Source organism: Notamacropus eugenii, chromosome X (genome assembly GCF_028372415.1).
Source record: "Notamacropus eugenii isolate mMacEug1 chromosome X, mMacEug1.pri_v2, whole genome shotgun sequence".
Lineage (NCBI taxonomy): Eukaryota > Metazoa > Chordata > Mammalia > Diprotodontia > Macropodidae > Notamacropus > Notamacropus eugenii.
Genome location: NC_092879.1, coordinates 12,470,216 through 12,483,003, shown reverse-complemented (window position 1 = coordinate 12,483,003; position 12,788 = coordinate 12,470,216). Strand labels below are relative to the sequence as shown.

General features: G+C 41.6%; 1 pseudogene; it reads left to right on the top strand.

Annotated features, from left to right (window-relative positions):
* The first annotated feature begins 2,851 nt into the window (after positions 1–2,851).
* LOC140515330 (polyadenylate-binding protein 1 pseudogene) lies at positions 2,852–4,825 on the top strand (annotated as a pseudogene).
* The last annotated feature ends 7,963 nt before the right edge of the window (positions 4,826–12,788 follow it).

The window sequence follows — 12,788 nt, the reverse complement described above, 5'->3', positions numbered from 1 at the left end:
GGCATACAACTATGAGGTCAGCACAACAGCTCTGTAGACCTTCAGTTTGGTGGTCAGTCTAATAGCTCTTCTTTCCCATACTTTCCTTCACAGCCTCCCCAACACTGAGCTAGCGCTGCCAATGCATATGTCCACCTCATTATCACTGTGCATGTACATCCCTGGAAAGCACACTACCAAGGTAAGTGAACTTATCCACAACATTTAAAACTTCTCCATTTGTTGTAACTGATGGTTACATGTATGGATGGTGTGGTGGTAGCTGATGGAGCACCTGTGTTTTCTTAGTATTAACTGTTAGGTCAAAATTAGTTCCCACAGCAGAGACTTGATCCACATTTTGTTGCATCTCAGCTTCAGAGACTGCATTGAGTGCATAATCATCCGCAAACAGAAAATCATGCACAGCACTCCCTCCACTTTGGTCTTGGCTTGTAGCTTTTTCAAATTGAAGAATTTACTATCAGTATGGTAGTTGACCTTGATTCCGTGTTCATCCTCATTGAAAGTATTTGACAACATGGCTGAAAATATCACGTTAAAAAGCATCGGAGCAAGCACACAGCCTTGTTTCACTCCACTGGGAACTGGGAAGCCACAAGAGTATTGTCCATTTTCTAGAACTTGGGTAAGCATGCCATCATGAAATTGACTGACTACTAGACTGACTACCAACCTGAAGCTCTACAGAGCCATTGTGCTGACCTCACTGTTGTATGCCTGGACTATCTACTAAGGACATGCCAGGAAACTGAATCACTTCCATTTGAATTGTCTTAGGAAGATTCTGAGGATCACTTGGCAGGATAAGGTACCAGACACTGAGGTCCTCCTTACTCAAACTAAACTGACAAGCATTCAAACTCAGCTTCAGAGAGCACAACTCCGATTGGCTGGCCACGTTGTTGGAATGCAAAACGTACACTTGCCAAAAGACTGTTTTATGGAGAACTCACACAGGGCAAGCATTCATATGGTGATCAGAAACAGCGATGCAAGGACACTCTCAAGGTCTCTCAAGAACTTTGGATTAGATTATGGAACATAGGAGACACTGGCACAGGACCAGTCAGCATGAAGTTCCCACATCAGAGAAGGTGCTGTGTTCTATTGAGCAAAGCAGAATTGAAACAGCTGAAAGGAAACAGAGGATGTGCAAATTTAGAGTATCCACCCCAAATATTCACACAAACTGTTTGGACCTGACACGTGGTAGAGTACTCTGAGCTTGTGCTGGTCTGATCGGCCACAGTAAGACACGTTAAAACTTGACTCTACCACAGTGATGTCATTTTGGTCCTCTTTGAGAATGAAGGAAAACAACCAACTATATGTGTGTGTGAGTGTATATTATATATAATACATATGTGTATATATAAATGCTCTTAATTTTAGTCTTTGGAGGGGAGAAAGAAGAAAAAACAAAGTAAAAATTGTACTGCAGAGAACAAAAGAAAATTTACAAGGAAGTAAAGAAAAGAACACAATGTGTAGTGTTTATTATATAAATTTTCTTGAAATGGATATTTATTGCCATGTATTTTGAACAGTCTCCTACATTCCACTGTGCACATGGCAATGCTTTTTTTTTCTTATTTTGCATTTGGTTTAATGTTGAAATTTATATTATTTTTCCTTTCTTACTGTGCATTTAAGTTTCAGTATTTAAGTTTAAAATTTTAAAAATGTTCATTGACTGACTGAATAAATGAATGGAACCCAATTGACCCCAGTAGCTTCCTGATCTTCTAAGGGGATCAAAAAGTCCCATCAATGGGCAGTCAGGGACTCTTGAACTTCGTGGATTTCTGAAGGCCACTCAAGTCACCATACTCTTCCTTGGCACCCTGACCTGATGACCAAATGTGTTTCTAAATGGAGATGGTGGGGGCTGTGCCCAGAGAAACTATGTCAGTACTGTATTTCTATGCTGTGTTAGCTCAAAGTAAACCTGCTGCCATTAGCTATTCGATGACATCCAAATCCCTTAGTTCATTCCAACATTGAAGCTAAACTAAGAGATTTCTTGTGCTCTATTTTACTCCTTCCTATTTCCTTTCACCTTTGAATCAAGGTAGACAACTCTACCAAATTAGGCATTGCTTTGTGATAATAACATTTACTACATGCACATAGATTTGTGGGGTTCAGTCTGTGGAAGTGGGGAATGGCAATGGGAGCATGTGCTTAGTACAGTTCTTTGCACATCAGAAGTGCTTAACAAATGCTTTTTCAGTGTTTGAATGGAAGTGATTCAATTTCCTGGCGTGGTGTTGGTATACTGTCCAGTAGATGGAGTGTCTTGTACAAAGACCAGGACAGAGGCTGTCATTTTCATCATTGATGGGACGCTGTAAAGAGATCTGCTCCCTTCTCCTTGGCAGTTAGTGCTGTGAATGCGGAGTGTGTGCTCCAGACGCGGAACACACGTTTATTATTTTAAAAAAATACAGAAAAATCTTTTTAAAAACCCACAAAAAAATCATAAAAAATCCGCGTTTCCCCCGCCAGAGACTTTTATTTTTTTTCCTCTTTTATAAAATAACCCGGTGAAGCAGCTGAGACCAACCCTCCACCCGCGATCGAGAGGGAACGAAAAGACAGGCCTTCCCCAATGCCGGAACCACAGCCACCTCCCGAGCCAGCCCCTGAGCAAGCAGCCCTGGCAGCCGGTGGCGGATATTACGCGTTCCGTGGCTGTTGAGTAGTTTTCGATTCTGGCTGATTTTTATCCCTTTGTTCTTGGCCTCTCTCCCCTTCCTCTCAGTCTCCCAGCTCCAGGTTCCAGCTCCCCCTTACCTTATCCCACGGAAAGTTCACAGCTTGTGACCCTTCAGGGGGTGGCGCCGAGATGAACCCCAGCGCCCCCAGCTACCCTATGACTTCTCTCTACGTGGGGGATCTGCACCCCGATGTGATCGAGGCGATGCTCTACGAGAAGCTCAGCCAGGCCAGGCCCACCCTCTCCATCCGGATCTGCAGGGACATGATCACCCGCCGCTCCCTATGTCAACTTCCAGCAGCTGGCGGGCGCTGAACAGGCGTTAGATAAAACGAATTTTGATGTCATTAAGGGCAAGCCAGTGCGTATCATGTGGTCTCAACGTGATCCATCACCACGTGAAAGTGATGTGGGCAATATATTTAACAAAAATTTGGATAAATCCATTGATAATAAACCATTGTATGATACATTTTCTGCTTTTGGAAATATCCTTTCTTGTAAGGTGGTGTGTGATGAAAACGGGTCAAAGGGCTGTGGATTTGTACACTGAGACACAAGAAGCTGCTGAAAGAGCTATTGAAAAAATGAATGGAATGCTTCTTAATGATCAAAAAGTCTTTGTTGGTCGATTTAAATAAAGAGTATTTTAAAAAGTAAAGGGAGAGAAGCAGAACTTGGAGCTAGAGTAAAAGAGTTCACCAATGTTTGCATCAAAAATTTTGGTGAAGACATGGATGATGAAAGACTTAGGGAACTCTTTGACAAGTTTAGACCTGCTTTAAGTGTAAAAGTAATGACTGATGAAAGTGGAAAATCCAAAGGTTTGGCTTTGTGAGCTTTGAAAGACATGAAGATGCACAAAAAGCTGTAGATGAGATGAATGGAAAAGAACTGAATGGAAAACGAGTTTGTGTTGGCCGAGCTCAGAAAAAAAGTGGAAAGACAGACGGAACTCAAGCCCAAATTTGAACAAATGAAGCAGGATAGGATCACCAGATACCAGGGTGTTAACCTGTATGTGAAAAATCTGGATGATGGTATTGATGATGAACGTCTGCGAAAGCAGTTCTCACCATTTGGTACAATCACTAGTGCAAAGGTGATGATGGAAGGTGGCCGCAGCAAAGGGTTTGGGTTTGTATGTTTCCCTTCGCCAGAGGAAGCCACCAAAGCTGTCACAGAAATGAATGGCAGGATTGTTGCCACTAAGCCATTGTATGTAGCTTTAGCCTAGCTCAAAGAGGAGCGACAGGCTCACCTCACAAACCAGTATATGCAGAGAATGGCAAGTGTCAGAGCTGTGCCCATCCCTGTGATCAACCCCTATCAACCTCCTTCAGGATACTTCACGGCAGCTATTCCCAGACTCAGAACCGTGCTGCATATTATCCTGCTAGCCAAATTGCTCAACTCAAACCAAGTCTCGCTGGACTGCTCAGGGTTCCAGACCTCATCCATTCCAGATGCTATCCACCCAGCAGCTCCTAGGCCACCATTTAGTACAATGAGACCAGCTTCTTCACAGGTTCCACAAGTCATGTCAACACAGCGTGTTGCAAATACATCAGCTCAGACAATGGGTCCCCGTCCTGCAGCAGCTGCTGCCACAGCTACTCCTGTGGTCCGTAGAGTTCCACAGTATAAGTATGCTGCTGGTGTTCAAAATCCGCAACAGCATCCTAATGCACAACCACAGGTTACCAGCCTGCTGTTCATGTGCAAGATTAGGAAGCTTTAACCGCTTCCATGTTGGCATCTGCCCCTCCTCAAGAGCAAAATCAGACGATGGGTGAAAGGCTGTTTCCATTCATTCAGGCCATGCATTCTATCCTGGCTGGGAAAATCACTGGCATGTTGCTAGAAACTGACAACTCTGAGTTACTTCATATGCTTGAATCTCCTGAGTCTCTTCGCTCTAAGGTTAATGAAGCTGTAGCTGTACTGCAGGCTCACCAAGCTAAAGAAGCTGCCCAGAAAGCAGTTAACAGTGCCACTGGTGTTCCAACTGTTTAGAAGAAAAGATCAGGGACCATGAAATGGAACCTCTGCTTCACCGAAGAAAAATATCTAAACATCGAAAAACTTAAATATCGTGAAAAAACATTGCAAAATATAAAATAAATTAAAAAAGGAAAGAAAAAAGTAGATATGCTTAAAGATATGGTGGTTGGGGGGGCTGTTAATTAATCAAGAGCCTCTGGGAAAATCTAAAGCTAGTGTCAAAAACATCATGAAAATGCAAGTAAGATAAGAAGTTAAAAAAGATGTAGTTGCCATGGCAACCCTCTCCATGACTGGTGTGTATATTAGAGGAATAGTCCCTGGTGATTTTCCTTTAAGATACGCTCTGTTGGTTGAGAGGGTTTGTGACCTGTTTTTATACAGTAATGGAAAATGCCTTTCAATGGCAATTTATGGAAAGACAGGAGGCATCATGTGCCAATGTGCCAGACAAATCAATACATCACCACTACCTTGTCCAGTATCTTCCCACAGACCTTGATAGAGACAGACCTATACCCCAAACCCAAGAACTTTGAGAAGAACAGGATTCCCAATCCACCAGACCTGTTTCCAGCCCAGCTTCATAGATATCGAGGGGAAAAATCATTGTGAAGACAGAGCCCACCTTCCTCATCACTATCAGCAACTGCTGACCGTCTGTCACCAATACACACAAAAACGCACACAAAAGTCTTTAGAGTGGCAGCATTCTCCAAAACAGCCAGTCTGTTTTCAGCCCATCCCTCACAGCTATCAATTTGGGGAAGCAAGTCCTGTAAAGAAGGGGCCTGTCTGCCCCGCTCAACTACCAACCAATTGGCATCACAGGGCAGGTGAGTCAAATTAGTCAAAAAAGCAAAGCAGTCTGAGGGAGGGAGGGACAGGAGGCAACCTAGGCTTCAATTTACTTTAGTATTCTTCTAATCAGTGTGGAATGAGAATGGGGGAATGTTTCTGACATCAAGTCTAAATCTTTCTGTTTGCAAAATCCATGCATTACTCTTGTAACTATTCTCTGTCTCCAGTCCATTTTGTAAGGGCCAGGCCTTTAAATACCTGAAAAAACTGCAGGTGTTTATTCTGGAGAACAGAAGAGTCAGGATAGAAATCCCTCTTCATCTCACGCCTGGACTACAACAGACACTGGCTGATCTTCCTGTCACAAGTCTCTTCCTGCTTCAGTGCATCCTCTGGTATTCCTAATACACAGGTCTGAACATACCCCTTACTGAAGATACTCCACTGGCCCCCTATCACCTCAAGGATCAGGTATTAAATCCCCTATTTGGCATTCAAAGCCCTGCCCCCCATCTCTGCATTCTTCCTACCCGTTATGCTCTCCCCCCAGATAATCTGTGATCCAGAGACATGGGCCTCCTTCTTGACCTTTGCACAAGATACTCCATCCCCTGGACAGTATAGCAACACCGTGCCAGGAAACTGAATAGCTTCCATTTGAATTGTCTTATGAAGATTGTGAAGATCACTTGGCAGGATAAGGTACCAGACACTGAGGCCCTTACTAGAACTAAACTGCCAAGCATTCAAACTCTGCTTCAGAGAGTTCAACTGCAATAGGTTGGCCACAGTGTTCAAATGCCAAATATATGACTATTTTATGGAGAACTCACACAGGACAAGTGTTCACATGGTAGTCAGAGGAAGTGATACCAGAATATTCTCAAGGTATTTCTGGAGAACTTGGGAATTGATTTGTGACATAGGAGACACTGGCACAGGGCCACAAAGCATGGTGTGCCCTCATCAGAGAAGGGGCCGTGCCCTATGAGAAAAGCAAATTTGAAGTAGCTCGAAAGAAACATGAGATGTGGAGCAGAACCAGGAGAACATTGGAAACAGTCACAGTCACAGTCTGCAACGACTGATTTTGATAGAGTTAGCCTCTCTCAGCAATGCAAGGACCTAAAACAGTCCCAAGAAGATACTGTCCACATCCAGAGAAAGAACTATGGAGTCTAAATGCAGAGAAGAGTAGACTATTTTCTTTTTTCGTTTGTTTTGCTTTGTTTTATTTCGTTTTTTTTTCTCATGGTTTCTCCCATTAGTTATTATTCTTCTATATGACATGACTAATGTGAAAACATCTTTAATAGAAATGTATAAAGTCCATATCAGATTGCAGGCAATCTTGGAGAGGGAGGAGGGAAATGTAAAACTTGTAGAAGTAAATGTTGAAAACTAAAAATAAATAAATTAACTTGAAAAAAAGAAACATGAGATATGCAAATTTAGAAAATCCTCCCTAAATGTTCACATGGACTATTTGTGTCTGACCTGTGGTAGAGCATTCTGAGCTCCTATTGATCTGATTAGCACTGTACCTTGACATAGTGATGTCATTTTGGTCCTTTTCAAGAATGAAGGACAACAACTAACCAATCAATCAACCATGTCCCAACTCTGGCCATTTTCTGGGCCTGTCCCCTTTCCCAGCAATGCTCTACCTCCTGGTTTCCCTGAATTATCTCAAGTCCCAGTTAGCGTTTCCCCCTTTTACACGAAGCCTTTCTTGAGTCTCCTTAGTCCTAGGGCCTTTGTTCCTACGTCCTGTTGCTTATTTCCAATTTATCTTGTAATATAGTGTGTTGGTACTTAGCTGTCTGCATATTGCCTCCCCTACTAGACCGTGAGGTCCTTGAGAAATGGATTGGTTTTTGCTTTTCTTTGTATCTCCAGTGATTAACATAGTGCCTGACACTTAGTTGGCACTTAACAAATGTTTATTGAATGAATATCTGAGAGAAGTTCTCTTTATTTATCCTCATATGGGATGACTTTTAGCCTCTTTACTATCCTGTCCATCCTATCCAGATACTCTCCAGCTTATTCATATCTTTCTTATTGGACAACGACTCTCTTAGCAGACTTCCCCATCCCACACAGGTACTAGATGGTGTAGCTGCTAATACACCCAGGGTACTAACACTAGTTAATAAGCCCTCACTCTTGTGTTTCCCCTTAACAATCTGCCAGTAGACTTGGTTTCAAATCAAAAAGCATTTAAATAGCACAGAAAAAATATTAGTTACAAAGAATTTACCCTAAAATGCCTGATATGCATTTGAGGCCCTGAACCATCATACCCTTACTAAATGTGGAATGTTTCTCCTAGATCTGAAAGGACTTCTTTTGTACATTTCAGCGTTTCTGGTTTTTCCCCCTTACACTCTCCAATGTAGAGTAGTTGAAGTCTAATCTGGACACACAGTTACAATAGAAAGAAGTTATAATCTTCAAGATTTGGAAATATATTAACAATCAATCAGTCAACTATTATTGAGCACCTACTATGTGCCTTGCACTGTGCTTGATGCTCACAATCCCACTGTGAGGCAGGTTGTCACCTCATTTCTTTCTTTCTTTTCCTCATTTCATAACTAGGATAAGGAAGAGAAGTGACTTGTTAAGCATCAGTTAGTAAGTGATAAGTAAGCAAATTACAGTTATTAAGTGCCTGAAGGAACATTTGAACACAGGTTTTCCTGACTTCAGGCCCAGTGCTCCAGAGGGAGTTATTGAAGGCTTCTGTCACTGCTCTGTTACTGTCTATGTCTTCTGCCAGGTCAGTTAACGTTTCCTTTGGGCTAGTAAGGTATTGAGAGTGTAAAAGTTTGTTATTACTGATATTGGTTTACTGTTGGAAGAAAGGTGGATTTTTTGTCTTTTTAAGATACTAGTATGAGGGGGAGGAGCCAAGATGGCAGAGTAGAAAGATACACATACGCTAGCTCCTAACCCACAGCCCATAAAATACCTGTAAAAAAGAACTCCCAACAAATTCTGAAGCATCAGAAGCCACAGAACAACGGAGCGGAGAAGATTTCTGTTCCAGAAAGGTCTGTCAAGCACCAGACCTGGAGCAGAGCCCAGCCCTGCCTTGGCAGAGCAGCATAGAGAGGAGCAGATTCGAGCAGGCTTCAGGGACAGAATCTCCAGCAGCAGCGCAGGTCCCTCCACCCACAGGCGGCAAAGGTCAGTGAGAGAGTCTTTTCAGCTTGCCAAGAGGGGAGCGGAGTGTCTCAATAACCCAGGCCCACTCGAGAGGCAGCAGTGGAGGCAGCAACAGACAGGGGCTCCCAAAGCAGGCAGGAGCTCAGATCCATTGTTGAAGGTCTCCACGTAAACCCCCTGAGGGAACTGAGCCCCGTGTGGTGGCCCTGCACCCACCTGAGCACCTGAACTTAATATCACATTGAATAGCAGCCCCCCCCCCCCCCCCGCCAAAAGCCCTGAAGTTGGGAAGCAGCATTTGAATCTCAGCCCCCAAGAACCAACTGGGTGGATCTGGAGGCGAGGTGGGTGTGGAGAGGAAACTCAGAAGTCAAGTAACTGGCTGGGAAAATGCTCAGAAAAGGGAAAAAAAATAAGACCATAGAAGGTTACTTTCTTGGTGAACAGATATCTCCTCCCATCCTTTCTGATGAGGAAGAACAATGCTTACCATCAGGGAAAGACATAGAAGTCAAGGGTTCTGCATCCCAAACATCCAGAATAAATATTCAATGGGCTCAGGCCATGGAAGAGCTCAAAAAGGATTTTGAAAATCAAGTTAGAGAGGTGGAGGAGAAACTGGGAAGAGAAATGAGAGAAATGCAAGAAAAGCATGAAAAGCAGGTCAACACCTTGCTAAAGGAGACCCAAAAAAGTGCTGAAGAAAATAACACCTGGAAAAATAAGCTAACTCAACTGATAAAAGAGGTTCAAAAAGCCAATGAGGAGAAGAATGCTTTAAAAAGCAAAATTATCCAAATGGAAAAGGAGGTTCAAAAGCTCACTGAAGAAAACAGTTCTTTCAAAATTAGAATGGAACAGATGGAGGCTAATGACTTTATGAGAAACCAAGAAATCACAAAATAAAACCAAAAGAATGAAAAAAATGGAAAATAATGTGAAGCATCTCATTGGAAAACAACTGACCTGGAAAATAGATCCAGGAGAGACAATTTAGAAATTATGGGACTACCTGAAAGCCATGATCAAAAAAAGAGCCTAGGCATCATCTTTCATGAAATTATCAAGGAAAACTGCCCTGATATTCTAGAACCAGAGGGCAAAATAAGTATTCAAGGAATTCACTGATCACTGCCTGAAAGAGATCCAAAAAGAGAAACTCCTACGAACATTGTGGCCAAATTCCAGAGTTCCCTGGTCAAGGAGACAATATTGCAAGTAGCTAGAAAGAAACAATTCAAGTATTGTGGAAATACAATTCAGGATAACATAAGATCTAGCAGCTTCTACATTAAGGGATCGAAGGGCTTGGAATAGGATATTCCAGAAGTCAAAGGAACTAGGACTGAAACCAAGAATCACCTACCCAGAAAAACCGAGTATAATACTTCAGGGCAAAAAGTGGTCTTTCAATGAAATAGAGGACTTTCAAGCATTCTTGATGAAAAGACCAGAGCTGAAAAGAAAATTTGACTTTCAAACACAAGAATGAAGAGAAGTATGAAAAGGTAAACAGCAAAGAGAAGTCATAAGGGACTTACTAAAGTTGAACTATTTACATTCCTACATGGAAAGACAATATTTGTAACTCTTAAAACTTTTCAGTATCTAGGTAGTGGGTGGGATTATACACACACACACACACGTGCGCACACACACACACAGAGACAGAGAGCACAGAGTGAAGTGAATAGGATGGGATCATATCTTAAAAAATAAAATCAAGCAGTGAGAGAGAAATACATTGGGAGGAGAAAGGGAGAAATGGAATGGGGCAAATTATCTCTCAAAAAAGAGGCAAGCAAAAGACATTTTAGTGGAGGGAAAAAGAGGGGAGGTGAGAGAAAAACATGAAGTTTACTCTCATCACTTTCGACTAAAAGAAGGAATAAAATGCACACTCATTTTGGTATGAAAACCTATCTTACAATACAGGAAAGTGGGGGAGAAGGGGATAAGCAGAGTGGAGGTGATGATAGAAAGGATAGCAATGGGAGGAGGGAGCAATTTGAAGTCAACACTCTTGGGGAGGGACAGGATCAAAAGAGAGAATAGAAGCAATGGGGGGCAGGACAGGATGGAGGGAAATATAGTTAGTCTTACACAACACGACTATTATGGAAGTCATTTGAAAAACTACACAGATATGGCCTATATGGAATTGCTTGCCTCCCCAAAGGGAATGGGTGGTGAGGGAGGGATGAAGAGAAGTTGGAACTCTAAGTTTTAGGAACAACTGTCGAGTACTGTTCTTACTACTAGGAAGTAAGAAATACGGGTAATGGGGTATAGAAAGTTATCTTGCCTTATAGGACAGAAGAAAAGATGGGGACAAGGGACGGGAGGGATGATAGAACAGAGGATAGATCGGTGATAGGGGCAGTTACAATGCTCAGTGTATGGGGGTGGAGGAGGGGACAAATGGGGAGAAAATTTGGAACCCAAAATTTTGTGAAAATGGATGTTAAAAGTTAAATAAATATATTTTAAAATAAAAAAAGATACTAGTACCCAGGAATCCAGTGCTCTAGGGGAATAGTGAAGTCTCCTGTCACTTCTGTGTTACCATCTATGTCTTCTTGTAGGTATAGGGAAGGAAGACTGGAAAAGCAAAAGGAGAACTGTATCATCATATCATCTTCAAAGAGCGACAGCTTTGTTTCTTCTTTGGCTATTCTAATTCCTTCAATTTCATTTTCTTCTCTTTTTGCTAAAGCTAACATTTCTAGTGCAATATTGAATAACAGTAACGGGCATTGTTGCTTCACTCCTGATTTTATTGGGGTTATGATTACTATGTCCTTCTCTCCATCCTACTTCATGCATTTACGCTTATCTCTTTCCTTTCTCCCTTTCCCTCCTCACTAGTGTTTTGCTTTTGACCACCACCTCCCTCAATCTGCCCTCCCTTCTATCCACACTGCACTCTTTTTTCCCCTGTCCCCTCCGACTTTCTATAGGGGAAAATAAATTTCTATATCAAACAAGTGTGTACGTTATTCCCTCTTTGAGCCAAACCTGATAGAGTAAGGTTCAAATAATGCACATTTCCCTTCCTTCTTTTGCTCTATTGTAATAGGTCTTTGTGCCATTTCCTGTGATGCAATTTACCTTTTACTGCCTCCTCTTTCTGTCTTCTTTCAGTTTTTTCAGCAGTTAATTACTTGATTTTTCATCATCACATCAAACTCAACTTATACTCACAACCTCTGTCTATGTATATTCCTTCTAAATGACAAAATAATGATACGGTTGTCAAGAGTTACAAATATCATCTTCCCATGCCTACATGGCTGTTAACAGGGATGTTAACAGTTTACCCTCATTGAACAACATATTGTTTTCTCTTTACTGATTACCTTTCATGGTTCTCTTGATTCTTGTATTTTAAAGTCAAATTTTCTATTCACCTCTCTTCTGTTTCTCAAGAATGCTTGAAAGTCCTCTATTCCACAGAATATCCAATTTTCCCCTGAAAGACTATACTCAGTTTTGCTGGGTAGATGATTCTTGGATTTAATCTTAGCTCCTCCAACCTCTGTAATATCACATTCCAAGCCCTCCAAGCCCTTAATGTAGAAGCTGGTAGATCTTGCATTATAGTAATTGTATTTCCACAACACTCAATTTTTTTTTCTATCTGGTTGCTTGCAACATTTTCTCCTTGACTTGGGAACTCTAGAATTTGGCTACAGTATACCAAGGAGTTTTCTTTTAAGGATCTCTTTCCAGAGGTGAATGACAGATTCTTTCAATTTCTATTTTGCCTTCTGGTTCTAGAATATCAGGGCAGTTTTCCTTGGTAATTTCTTGAAAGACAATGTCTAGGATCTTTTTATGGATCATGCCTTTCAGGCCTTTCAAAAATTCTTAAACTGTCTCTCCTGGATCTATTTTCCAAGTCAGTGGTTTTTCCAATGAGATATTTCATATTTTGTTCTATTTTTTTCATTCTTTTGCTTCTGTTTCATAATTTCTTGATTTCTCATAAAGTCATTAGCTACCATTTGTTCCAGTCTAATTTTGAAAGTATTATTTTCTTAGGTGAGCTTTTGAATCTCCTTTTCCACCTGGCCAATCTTGCTTT